The sequence below is a fragment of the Macaca thibetana genome, chromosome 1 (genome assembly GCF_024542745.1).
Source record: "Macaca thibetana thibetana isolate TM-01 chromosome 1, ASM2454274v1, whole genome shotgun sequence".
NCBI classification, from domain to species: domain Eukaryota; kingdom Metazoa; phylum Chordata; class Mammalia; order Primates; family Cercopithecidae; genus Macaca; species Macaca thibetana.
This window is the reverse complement of record NC_065578.1, coordinates 190298717-190313111: the sequence shown is the minus strand read 5'-3', so window position 1 is coordinate 190313111 and position 14395 is coordinate 190298717. Positions and strand designations below refer to the sequence as shown.

The following is a 14395-nucleotide window of genomic DNA, read 5'->3' as shown; positions in this document are numbered from 1 at the left end:
ATTTTTATTTTTCATTTTTTAATAGAGACGGGGTTTCTCCATGTTGGTCAGGCTGGTCTAGAACTCCTGACCTCAAGTGATCTACCCACCTCGACCTTCAGCAGATGACCCAGTTCTTATTTTATAGAGAAAAGAAATACTATCACGTAAAACTGCTCTCATATCATACCTATACTGTATCTTCACCCATTTTTTTTTTCTCTTCCCAAAGTGAAAAAAATATTTTTTTCTTAATTGCTAGGTTAATGCTTCTGCTTATGTTTTTGGACTCATCTCCTCTTGAATCCTCAGGGACTGTGCCTTATTAATCAGTTTCATTCTTTGTTTCTCCATTTTTTTTTCTTTTTTTGTCTTTTTCTGCCTAGGTTTCAAACACTCAGCCACAGGCATGTTTATTATTTCCCCTTTCTGAAAAACTCTGCACTGCCCAACTTCCTTCTCTTTACCACCCCATTTAATGAACTAATGTCTTACCACCTCCACTCCTCTACCTTTTACACATTATTGTCCACTAAATTTGACTTCTGCCTTTTGTGTTCTGGCCTCCACAAAGGTTAACAGTGAAAAAAATCCTATCTCCCAAATCTCATGACTTCTTTGCTGTTCTTATTTTTCTTATTATTTCTTTGAAACTTGCATGGTGTTTAACAATATTGACCGCTTCTTCTTTCTTGAAACTTGCTCCCCCTTCTACTTCAAGACAGAATCTGTTCTCTCTTCTTCTCTTCCTGTCTCCTTTACTCATTCTCTCAATTACTTCTACTTTTCTCTTAACTGTTATTTATCAACACTCCAACTTCTGTTCTCTTCTTGCTCCTCACTCTTTTACTGAGTGTTTGTGCCAATTATCTCTTCATTTCTCACCTCTATGCCCTAAAATCTGCCTTTTACCTTTATTCTAGAGTTCTAACCACTCCTAGACCTCTCTCCCTGTTGTCCTGCTCCTGCAGATATATATACCCCAGTTCTAATGTAGAACTTATTCATTCTTCTCTGCTTCTCCCTATAACTCAACTCCCCAGTGAAACCAAAACAGTCCTGGTCCTCTTATTGAATTCTCTTTCTCTATTACTATTCCCCCATTTCCTCCATCATCCAAGTTGGAAATTTTGGAATCACCTTGATGACTTCTCCTCCTTCAGTTGGGCAGGTCTGCTCAATTCTATCACCAAAACGTTTTTTCATTTGACATGGCTCTCTACTTCCCCTCTGATCCTCCTCATCAAGGCATCCCCCAGCTCTTTCACAGGCTTGTAGGTGGCATCTGTGAGTCCTGGCTGTCTTCACTCTAGATCTCCCTCACTCCTACCCTCAAGTTATACTTCTCCCCAGCATGACCCAAACAATGCTCAGTTACTGTGTGCTGAAGAAAAATTTTAACTGAATAGGAAGACTTATTTTCTTCCATTAATAAATAAGTTACTGATGTGCAGGTGGCACATGGTTTTATTGAAATTATTAACTTTTCAAATATTTTTAGACTTCTGGAATTAATGGAGCATTCATTACTTTGATGTCTACAAGTGTAAAATAAAGATACTTTAATATGAGTAAATTAAATTCTAATTTAAATTCTAAAATCATCTTCAATTTTGATTGATCATGATCATTTATCAGTCCTTTCTTCCATCAGAATTTTCCTAGCCACTTTTAAAAAAGGAAGGAAAAGCAAGAGAAACGTACCAACCACAAACTAGGTCAAGGATGAAGAGCTAACTCTTCTGAATTATCTGTCTTGAAAAGCTTTAAGATATCACAACATTCTTATTTGTTCTTCCCTTCTTGTTGTAGAGACTTGGAATTGTGTCCTTGGTTATAGAAACCTTAGGGAGTAAAGTGTAAATTAATTTAGAAATGAATTCTAGTCAATTTTGCTACCAATTAAATTCTAATTGAGACAAAGTATTGAGAAATTGGCTAAATAAGTAAGTCGAAGGACTTGGTGTTTTAAGTGGTTGCTAATTACATAAGAATCATTCACTATTAGTGTCAGTGATTAAGAGTTAACAGTGACGCTTCTAAGTTTTGACTTTGATAGGTAGTCTGAATAATAAATCAAAGCACTAGAGTTATTGTAGTGGTGGCAAATTTTTCTAAAAGCATATTTTAGATGTCAAAAAAACCCATGACTGTTTAACAATAAATTAATTAATTGTGGAATCAATAAAATTCAATGGTTTTGACTTTGAATTTTCTACAGAATCAGGTAATAGTCAGCATTCTATACTGTTGCATCACCTTAGATCACAATAAAATTGAGGCAAAGAACATAGTGAAAGGCGAGTTTTATTTTGAATGAGAATGAGGATATTTAACATCTAGACTTGGAACTGACTATACCAACTTGATTATGTTCATTAATGCAGGTTTGTTGATGTACGGATGTATTATAAGATAAGTATATCTCAAATTAGTGAATGCGAAGGTGATATAAAATGATTTTTAAAATACAAATCAGTGTTTCCACAATGCTCTGAATTTTTGAACTGGTCCTGTAGGATTTTAACGTAGATGGTTAGCATCTTTACTAAATTATATGTTTGGTAGTCTTCAACTTAGAAGGAAAGTAATTGTGGACAGTTTACAAATTACTAGCAGTATGCTGAGCTCAAAAATTATGTTATTCAGTTTCTCTTCTATTAAAAGTAAATGTCATGATGCAGTATTGACCTTATAGAAGACTTGAAAATACTGTCTCTGTGGTAAACTTAAACAAACTTCTGTTGTTTCAGATAAGTTTCAGAATGTATGTTAGCTAGTTTTAAGGTCCCATGACTAACACTGTTATGAATACATGTCTACCAGTGACATTGTTAGTCATTGAGTCTTTGGATGTGTAATGAAGAAATACATACAGCAGCTGAAAAATTTTTATGAAACCAATTGTGGTAATACCAGTATGCTGTACAAAGCTTTTTCATGGTTTAACATTTTGTATGATTCTCCTAATTATTCATCAGACTTGGCTACTGCAAATACCAAGTCATTTTCTGACTGTGTAGCTTGGTTTTTGTTAGATAACAGAGCAGAATAACATAGATTATATTTCATTACAAGCAAGATGGCAGTCAGTCACTCTAGAAAATGACTACGTTATACAAGATTTTTTCATTGATTCATGCTAGACAAAACTGTCTGAAGATCCTTCCTACTTAAGTCTTCTGAGGTCATGTAACAATGTCTGAGCTTTGGAAGTTAACACAAGTTCACTGGCTCTCAACCTAAATAAATCCAACCCAGACTCAAAAATGTTGGTTGGTGGAGCAATATTTGAAATGGAATTGAAACTTGATTTGCAGTTTTGTAATATGTAATATGTTGTGCGAATATATGTAATACATATGTTTATAATATATCCTTCCTTAAGGGCCACTACGTTCTCGCCCAACTGTGACATTCAGCTGACACTAGTAAGTAGTTTCAGCAAGAGAATGTACTATAACTAATGTATGAAGAGAATGTACAAAAGTCTTAAAGACTAACTAGAATAATGATATCAGCCCATGAAAGTATTAGTATTTCTAATTAAACTTCTGAAGATCTCATCACACATTCCTAGGAAGTGAGAGTTAAGGGTAGGTCAAAGTATACAACCCCCTTATTAGAGAGGAATTCTTCTTCCCATAGCCATTGATAAACACATTGTTTCCCTACATGGAGTTCTTCAATGTCACTTTTGTTGTTTTCATACAAACCCTGGAGGATTATTATCTTTCTTTCCCAATCCTTTAAGTTTGAATACCTTAATCTTCAATCAGGGAAAATGTATTTATTAAAACTGAAATAGGGAGCAAGAAATCTAGTCACAACAAGTCTGTCTTTAGTAGAGAAAAATCTGCAGGGAAATTCACCATTAATTTTAGGCTAGTCGAGTCATAACTCTAGTAACCCATGGGAATTCCATTACCGCTCTTTAGAAGTTTTTACCCAGCCTAAACACGTGTCTGCATTCAGAGATGGTAGTCTTGGTTTTCTTCTTCTTAAATGTCACTCCAATTTTTCTTTCTAAATGAGCCACTGGTTATATCCTTTGTGTTATCTTAAAGCATATTTATTCCTTTTCTTTCTGAAATGTTAGCCAGATGACAAGTGAGACAATGAAGTGTCATTCAAACTTCCTGACCTGGAGTAGGTTTCTCCTTTTTCAGATCCTCAATGTGACCCACATTAAAAGTGAAGTTTATCCTATCCTTAGAGTTTCAGAGCTTAAAGGCCAGCCTACGAATTCAGGACAGTCCTGAGCCATTTTCCTCAAGAAAGCAAGTGCGGGTAGGGCAAATTTCTGTTCCCTCAAATGGAATTATTAATGGCAGTGTTTTTAGATGATGTAAAAATAGTTCAAGTTGAAATTAAATGATATGTGTGCATAGTTATTTATCTGAATGGCCAATCTGCATATGCCTAATACCTGAATTACCCAAGATGTAAAATGAATTATTTACTGTGTGTTTCAGTGAAGTTTTGAACCAAAGAATTTGAAATTCTTAAAGAGCGCCAAAATATATTCTTTTGGAGAGATTTTCCTGATGGTTGGAAAAAATTAGTTATATGTCTTAGAAAATGTTTTCTTCCTGCCTTGAGGGCCTTGTTTATGTTGTTCCCTTGTAAAATGCTATCTTTCACCTCCATTGCCCAGTTAACCCTTCTGACACTTTAGGTTCAGTTTATACCCTCCTTCCTCAGGGATATCAGCCAGTGATTCCTCAGCCTGCATCTGGTTTCTTGTTATATGCTGTTTTAGATCCTTGCAAACATATTCAAGGCACTTACCACAAACACTACTTGCCTATTTTTTTTTTACATGCGATTCATTTTTATTGTGTCTCCTCCAATAAACTGTGATCTCTAATTTGTTAACTGCACACAGTTCCAAGTGCCTAGCAGAGTTGTTTGTGTATATAGCAGATATTCATTGCCTATTTATGATTAAAATAAATGAACAAGTGTAGGGATAGGATACATTCACCCAGAAAATAATCTACACTTTCCTAATTGTAACTATGATTTTCTAATAGCTACTTTTCTCCAGATCTCTCTATATTCCAATAAAGATTTGTTTTAATCCGTGAAAACCACATTTCAAGTGTTTCTGGTGACCTATTCACTGCCAGATTCAGGCTAGTTTGTACACCATTTTATCCTTTTTAAATCCAGTATAGCTTTGCATCAGTGAACTACCATGATACTTTGTAGCACTGACCTCTGTTGCTTGACTGTCTGCACTTGACTCTCCATTGCTGGTTACCCCTACATTTACACATGCGAGAAGTTATCTTAGGTTGTATTTTTCAGATCTCAGTAAGGGATTAGGAAAAGTAGGATAGAGGAGGGGAGAGGGTCAAGCAAGGATATAATTTCAGGCAAAGCCCTCTAGAGAAGAGCTCCAATCTGATCCCAAAGACAACTGGGCTGTTTGTTATGTAAGGCAGCTGGATTTTCATACTTCTTCACTGGTTAGACATTGACTAATGGTGGGGGAATGTGGTACGGTAATTTTTCCAGTACTTTTCTGGCTTTCTACTCTTGTAGGAAAAACAGCCCTACTAGTCAGAGGAGTATCTGAGGGGAGTGTCAGATGTTGGCAATAGAAGCAAAAGTACATAGAAGCTGAGGAAGATGAATTGAAACATGAGGAAAGACTGGAGATCTGGGGAGAGAATGCCAATGGTGTCTGCTAGAGGCTCCACGTGAAACAACATTTCTATCAAGGTTCAAGATAATTGATGTGCTTAATATGTATTTTTCTACTTTCTGGATCCAATTACCATCTCTTCACAAAAGAATACAAATCTACATGTCTACCCCTAAATATTACTGATTCCAAAACAGCTCTTCAAATATAAGCTGGAGATGTCTAGCACGTAATTACCCATAAAGATCCAGCATCAACAACAATGGACTAAATTAAATGGCTCAACTGTGTCAATGGACTTCTTGCCTCACCTAGTCCACCTCTTAAGACATCTATAGAACTGTCAATGATTTTCTGGCCTCTAAGGAAAGGCTGATTTTGAGTGTGTTTGACTGCATCTTGAAGGAAAGAGAGAAAGGCTAAGAAATTCAAGAGTAAATAAGGGGCATATGCCTGATTAAATGGATATAGAGAAATAGGAAATAGAGAACTTAGGAGAATCTTGCAAGAAAGCATCAAATGTTAGGGTGCAGGTTGGCTGAAGCTTTCTGGAAAGGTAACTAACTAGAAAAAGTGTTGATAATGGATGAGGCAGATGTAAAAAGAAGAATCTAAAATCTTGGTAATATTTATCTTGGCTCAGGTATCTTAATTACTATTGAATAAAATTGCATTATATAAATCTACATCAATTATGACACCTTAATCAGAAGTAAAGGAAATTTTAAAACCATGTAGAGAATTCTATTTCTATGAAATTTTTACAAGAGATTGTATTTTATAAATGTCAAAACAGGTAGGGAACTATAAATAGGCAGATAATGATGGAAGGTGCAAATTTAGCAGTGACTAAACCATCAGGACATTCTATGGGATGGCATCTCCATTTACATGAGCTAAATACCATGGCAGTAGAAAATCATTTACACATTCACTCTTGGAGCCTCAATGCTCTGATGAACAGGCTAGCTTCTCTCCAGTAGCCATGAGACTCAAATGAGATATTTGAACACTATGCTCTTTAAATGTGCTGAATTCCTTCTGCCTTAGCTCTTAAGCCACTGCTGATCTTCTTAGAACCACACACCGCAGGTGCCTCCCTGTGGAAACTGCAAACGTTGACTCTGTCTTCCACCTTTGGATGACTTAGAACATGTTGAGGCTAAGGTTCATTTGTTATCAACATTCAGAAACTGCCATTTCCTTTTCTACCTGCAAAGCCTAATAATAACTTTTTAAACTATTGCTTCATTTGCATATTCACCACACATCCTGCTCTCAGATGTGGAATCTAAAAGCTTGCTGAGAAACTGCCTCCAATGTTGCTCCCTTAACTTTCACTGTGGAAAACTCTGAAGGAAGTTGACTGCACCCTTTAATGGAAGCATGAGGAACCAGGTAAATTGCTTGCCCTTAATAGGCCTTTAGATTTTGAACTGTTCTTTCATCCTTGAGAGACAAAAATGCTATCATTAATTTAACAAAGCTCCTTACCATCACTGAAGTTTTTTTTATATTTCCTGTAGTCTCTTTCCTTTAGATATGAATGAAAATGTCTCCATTGTGACTCAGCAGATCTCCAGGATTTTCCTGTGTAGTTTCTGTTTTGGCTCTCAACTGGTGGAAACTGACTGCTACAAGACTGAGGTTTTTAAATCAAACCCAAATAACAAAACATATTTCGAGCTGAAAAAGGTGGTGGCATCAGGCTGGGGTAGGTATGAGGAATTGATTCATTACCCCAATTGGAATATAAATTCAATGAGTTTAATTACTAGTGGTGTCAAAAAAGGATTTTCACTGATAGCAAAATTCTGGGTTTTTTTCTTAACTTTTATTTTCAGTTCAGGGGTACATGTGCACGTTTGTTATATAGGTAAACTCGTGTGATAGGGGGTCTGTTGTACAGATTATTTCATCACCTAGGTATTCAACCCAGTATCTATTAGTTATTTTTCCTAATCCTGTCCCTCCTCCCACCTTCCGTCATCTGGTAGGCCCCAGTGTCTGGTGTTGCCCCCGGTGTGTTCTCATTATTTAGCCTCCACTTATAATTGAGAACATGTGGTATTTGGCTTTCTGTTCCTGCATGAGTTTGCTGAGGATAATGGCTTCCAGTTCCATCCATGTTCCTGCAAAGAACATGATACCATTATTTTTTATAGCTGTATAGTATTCCATGGTGTATATGTACCACATTTTCTTTATCTAGTCTACCTTTGATGGGCATTTAGTTTGATTCCATGTCTTTGCTATTGTGAACAGTGCTGCAATGGACATACTCATACATGCATGTGTTTTTATAATAGAATGATTTCTATTTATTTAGGTGTATACGCTAGTCAAGGCAATCCTAAGCAAAAAGAACAAAGCTGGAGGCATCATGCTGCCTAACTTCAAACTATACTACAGGGCTACAGTAAACAAAACAACATGGTACTAGTACAAAAACAGACACATAGACAAATGGAGCAGAATAGAGAGCCCCCAGATAAGCCTACACACTCGCAACCATCTGATCTTCAACAAAGTGACAAAAAACAAGCAATGGAGAAAAGACTCCCTATTCAATAAATGGTGCTGGGATACTGAGTAGCCATATGCAGAAGATTGAAACTGAACGCCTTCCTTATACCATATACAAAAATCAACTCAAGAAGAATTAAATACTTAAATAGAAAACCCAGAACTATAAAAACTCTGAACAATAACATTCTGAACATAGTAATGGGCAAAGATTTCATGACGAAGATGCCAAAAGCAATTGTAACAAATGCAAAAATTGACAAATGGGATCTAATTAAACTAAAGGGCTTCTGCACAGCAAAAGAAACTGTTGAGTCAACAGACAACCTACAGAATGGGAGAAAATTTTAGCAAACTATGCATCAGACAAAGGCCTAATAACCAACATCTATAAGGAACTTAAATTTACAAGAACAAACAACTCCATAAAAAAGTGGGCAAAGAACATGAACAAACACATTTCAAAAGAAGACATACACACAGCTAGAATGCCTACAAAAAAGGGCCTGCCATGGGGTGGGGGGAGGGGGGAGAAATAGCATTAGGAGGTATAACTAATGTAAATGACGAGTTAATGGGTGCAGCACAGCAACATGGCACGTGTATACATATGTAACAAACCTGCACATTGTGCACATGTACCCGAGAACTTAAAGTATAATAATAAAAAAGAAAAAAAGAAAACTCATGTTCAAATAAAAATCTGCAAACAAAAAAGAAAGCCTGTGAAAAAAGCTCAATATCACCGATCATTAGATAAATGCAAATCAAAACCACAATGAGATACCATCTTACATCAGTCAAAATGACTACTATAAAAAAGTCAAAAAATTACAGGTGCTGGTGAGGTTGTGGGAAAAAGGAATATGTATACACTGTTGGTGATGTTGGTGGGAGTGTAAATTAGTTCAACCATCGTGGAAAGTAGTGTGGCAATTCCTCAAAGAGCTAAAAACAGAACTACAGTTTGACCCAGCAATCCCATTACTGGGTATATACCCAAAGGAATAGAAATTGTTCTCTCATAAAGATAGCAAAATTCTTAAAGCTACTCATTGAAGATTAGCAAAACTGTTAATTCAAGCCAGGAGTCGTTCCTCATAAAAATTTAAGTAGCTTTGACCTGCTGTATGTTGGAAAGGCCAAGACTCAAGAATCCAGACTTTTTGGACAGAATAGGTCCACACCCCACATATTAAAAGAAAGAGTTGGTGGGGAGGGGACAAGTGTGAGGTAAAAATGCATGTGGCACTCTGTACCTTTGGGATTAAAGAAAATAACCAACCCAGGGTCTAGTGAGGAATGCATTTGCCAGAGCTGCAAGCAGGATTACTATGGTTTATACCAGAACCTCAAATACAGCATCTCCCTTCCTGGACTTTCACGGAAACTCCCTCTCATCATTCTTGGTCCTTGTTTTACTTATATACTTATGTTCAAAAAGACTTTAAGAAGCAGAGGTAATCATTTCCTCCCTCTTCACATTTTCCTTGGATGACTAAAGTCTCATTCCACACCAAAGAGGATGTTTATTCCAAAGCTGCCTGTGGTATGGAATAGGCTCCAAGACTATCCCACGTACACAGGATAGGCTCCAAGACTATCCCACATACATCTGTGCAAAGGGTAGCTCAGCTGACCAGTTGGCCAGGACATGGCAACAGCTTTCACTGGAAAACACTGAGAGGCATGCCTATTCCATACAGCACTGAGAGGGGCTATGGACAGCTAGAGACTGAGTCTTTCTACTTCTCGTTCCAGATTATCATCAGCCTGGACTCTGAGCAATGCTGCAAGAGTGACAATGCTAAAAACACCCAACACCTCTGCTGCTTTTATTCCTTTAGTATAAAGTCTAATCATCAACTGAGCAGAGACTACATGTTGTGAATTCTTATCTAGGCACATATCTCTTCTGTGGGATCATAGTTAACTGCATCCAAAGAAGGGGCCGTTATCTGTTATGCTCTGGAGGAGCAGATGTAGTTCTAGACTCTCAGCTGAAACATAAGTAAACCAACTAATGACTAATACCGTCCACTTGCTTCCTGAGGCATGTCCTTTGTTTCTCCCCATTCGGACCCTCGTATCGGATACTCACTTGTTTTATTCATCGTCTTGGCACTGTTTATGCTGGTTTTGCTTACTTTCCAGACTACCAATTTCCTTCAGTGTCTGTTACAAATTAATCTAAATCCCATTTATCTTCCAAACTTATATGACTCCTAGTTTATGATGGGGTTTTTTTTATTTGTTTGCCTGTTTCTGCTGAATTTTTAAAATATGTATTAATTTTTAAGGTAGTCAAACATTTTAATCTTTTTCTTTAGGTTTCTGGACTTTTAATTTTGTTTAGAAAAGTCATCTGTAAAATAAAATTAACCTTTATTTCCTTCTGCACCAGGAATTTATTTGTATATAAGGGGTGAGGTAGCCATCTAGCTTTTTTGTTTTTTATTTCTACAAATGGCTGCTTAATTATACTAACATCATTTTTACTGATTCTAATACCACTTTTTATTTTATGCTCATTTCCCATGTATATTTGGATATGTCTCCAAATCCTCAAGGCTATTCAGTAGATCTGTCTGTCTCTACCAACACCAAATAGTTTTCATTATTCTGGCTAAATTCATTCTTTTATGTCCTTGTTCAATGTATTTATTGAGTGCTTACTGTATAACTGGCATTCCTCTGTGTGTTGGTAATACAAGAGACACATGGTATATTGCAGTAGCTAGCAGTACTGCTCATCCATCCCTCATTGTGTGGATTCTTTCTGTTGATCACTTTTTTGTGTGTATTTTATATAATTATTATTTTTATCAGTTGGTCATATTATAGAAAATCTTCCTGGTATGTTTATCAGGAGTGCTTTAACATTCTGCCTTAATATAGAGAGAATTGATATCATTTAAATATTGCATATTCCTATCCAAAAAGAAAACAGTTATTTTCCATTGTTTCCAGATTTCTTGTATCTTCCTGGGTAGAATTTAAAGCTTTCTTTAGATAGGTACTGCATATTTTTTTTGCTAAGTCTCTTTCTACGTATTTACCTGTTTTATTTTTTCATAAATGTATCTTTTCTTCATTATAATTGTCATTTATTTTTGTATTGAAAACTACTGATCTGTATGAATTAGTTATTTAATCAGTAACTATGCTATTTTTTCTTTTCATTAGTAGTAATTTTTAAATCAATTGTAAGTTTTATCAGATATACATATATCTACCTATTATCTGCAGATAATTATAATTTTACTTCTTCATTTATGAATTTTATATCTTTTATTTCTTCCTTTAAATGTAAAGGAATTTAAACATTATCTTCTGTGGGGTAATGAGACAGAAACATAGACAAGTCTTATATTCTTATATCAACTATCCTGTTCTGCGACTTGAGCAAGTCACTCAAACTCTCTGGGCCTCCATATTTTCATAGGCAGCACAAATATTAGATGATCTCTACGTTCTTACACAACTGCAATATGTCTAATTTAAAAAATCATATTTGCCACCTTTCAATCACAATGATTTTTAGGTTAAATCATTGTGGGTGAATTAGACAGGTAGTTGCTACTAATCTTATTTCTAGTTTTTCAAAAAACTCAGTCGGGGGCCAGGTGCAGTGGCCCATACCTGTAATCTCAACACTTTGGGAGGCTGAGGCAGGAGGATTGCTTGAGCCCAGGAGTTTGAGACCAGCCTGGGCAACATGACAAAACACTGTCTCTACCAAAAATACAAAAATTAGCCAGGCATGACAGCGTGCATTTGTTGTCTCATCTACTCAGGAGCCTGAGGTGGGAGGATTGCTTGAGCCCATGAGGTCAAGGCTGTTGTGAGCCAAGATCATGCCACTGCACTCCAGCCTGAGTGACAGAGTGATACTCTATCTCAAAAACTTATTAATAAAAAAACCTGAGTCTAGGATATTGGCCAGAGAGTGTAATATATTGTCACTTCCTTCAGCTTTCTCAGTGCCCAGGGTTGAGGAAAGAGAAGGATGACAGAACAATAAGAGCAGTTTTAACAGAGGGAAAAAAACTATATCTATCTATCTCTCTGAGTTGTAATAAAATAAAAATTAAAAATCAAAGCAAAAGATGTGCCTTTTGATGAGCTGGCCAGTTTAAAATATCCCATTAGACAGAATTCAACAGGTTCTCTGACTCAGATTTTACTCCCCAACCACTGAGAGTCAAGAGTTAAACACAAGTGTTCCAAATGTGTTTATTGTCCTTGAATTTTGTTGAAAATAAACTTGGTTTGAATAATTATTTAATGAATATAAAGACAGACCATTTGATTCTGTCCTTGAACCAAGTAACTACATTATGCTTAGAAAGAACCATTATCCAATTCCTGAAACCTTGATAATCTCATAAAACTTTACTAATGTCTACAAGGCAGCAGCAGAGAGCATCTATTCAGGATATCATACAACCGATGCAGGATTTTTCTTGGTCACATTGTGCCAGCTGGGAACCTCTACTGCTGGCGACATCCCCACCTGGGCATCACTCAACCCTGGGCCTCCCACATACCACCTGAGCCATGCCTGGCTTGTGTGCCAGCCAGGACCCCATGCTATGGGATCCATGCTCAGCCTGCAGCTGGGCCAGGTGTGCCCCAGCCTACCTGTATTACAGCTCGTACTCCTGTTTGGGGTTCCCAAGTTTTTGTCCCGTGTCCAAGAAGAATGAGGTTACACTGATAATTGAAGGGTGAGGAGGATGGAGAATAATTTTATTGAACAATGGAATGGCTCTCAGTGGAGAGGGGATGCAAGGATGGTCCCCCACCTGAAGTCAGGTGGTCTCCCCACCAGTGTGGCTGGGTCTGGGGATTTTATGGACTCAGAATAGGGGAGTGCATGCTGACTGGTTTGTGAGTATGCCAAAAAGGCTAAAACAAAGGCACCACTCAAAGGTAGGCATGACAGTGTAAAGAAAAAATTAGGGAAGGGTAGATTTACATAAAATAGATGAAGGGTGAGGATCAATCAGGGAAAAGTGCGCCAAACAGGAAGAGAGGTTCTTAATTCAGTCCTTGATTTATGCAGGACTTATAACTTGGCTTTCAGGCTTTAAACTGTCTTTGATTTGAAGGTCATGTTTCACTGGGGACCCACCCCTATCTACCTAGTCATTTGACTGGCTCATTTGACTGCCTTCTGCAGCTATCACAACAAACTCTCTAAAATCTTTGGTCATCTCTCTCTATTCCCCAAACTTCACTCATAGTACTTATTAAAAATCAGCCATTCTTTCCAACCTTCTCTCAGTGTCTTCAGAACCATGCTGTTCTCTGCTTGACTCCTCCTTGCCAGCCTGACCCATTAGCCCCTTCATTGCTCTTTTCTAACAGCCTGTCCCAGAAGATGTGAAACTTCCCACCACTCTTGGAAAAAATGGAATTTCTCAAGAAGAGCAGCTCCCACCATAATTGTAGCAAAAAAATCCTTTCATCACTTTAAATTATTCTGCTTCTACTGCAGCCACACTTCTCAGGGCTTAATGATGAAACAAATTATTTTCTATCTCATAGGAAGGAGTTATCAAAGAGACAGAAATGCTGTCAGCTATCAGAGGAAGGAGGAATTTCATTCAAATACCTACTCATGCGCCTTCCTTCCTGGTAGCACCAGAAAGTTTTTCGAAGTGATGTTGTCATGTGTTATTTATCCTGATCACATAAAAGCACTATTTCTAAAACTGTTCATTGAGGCAAAGATATAGCTTTAGAACATAGCATTCTACTAATTGTTTTTTAGCACATTGGTGAATCTCTTGGAAATCAATGCTACTTTTATGCAAATGAATATATGTTTGTCTTAATAAACATATGCAAAGCCTATTTTGAAATTCCTAGTAGAGATCTCTGAATTCTGAATGAAAAATGTAGTTTATAAAACTATTTGAACTTTTGGGCACTTAATTAACTGATTTATTCTCCTATCATGAATTCACAACTAAAGATAAAATATTACAGAAGGGAGCCAATTTTGGTTATTTGGATTATGTTATATCCCACTAGTAACAAGAAAAAAAAAAAGAATATTTTCTCCCAAAACTTCTTCAGATGAGGGTTTTCATCTGCAGAGCAGAAAGGATAACTAAGCTGAAAAAAATATGAATTAATGAAGAGTCAGGCTGGAGGAGATGAACTTGTTTGGATAGTTCAGCTCAACACTTACTTGCCCATTTTAGAGAAGCTGTTCCCCTTCTCTCT

At 36.8% G+C, this 14395-nt stretch overlaps 1 long non-coding RNA gene across 3 annotated transcripts in view; it reads left to right on the top strand.

Annotated features, from left to right (window-relative positions):
• The first annotated feature begins 1595 nt into the window (after positions 1-1595).
• LOC126941476 (uncharacterized) overlaps positions 1596-14395 on the top strand; it is a 63741-nt gene continuing 50941 nt past the window's right edge. For 2 of the 3 annotated variants that reach the window (XR_007721318.1, XR_007721312.1), the window contains exons 1-3: positions 1596-2366; positions 5530-7030; positions 7159-7346. This is a non-coding gene — a long non-coding RNA (uncharacterized LOC126941476). The other variant, XR_007721316.1, reaches the window with a different exon arrangement.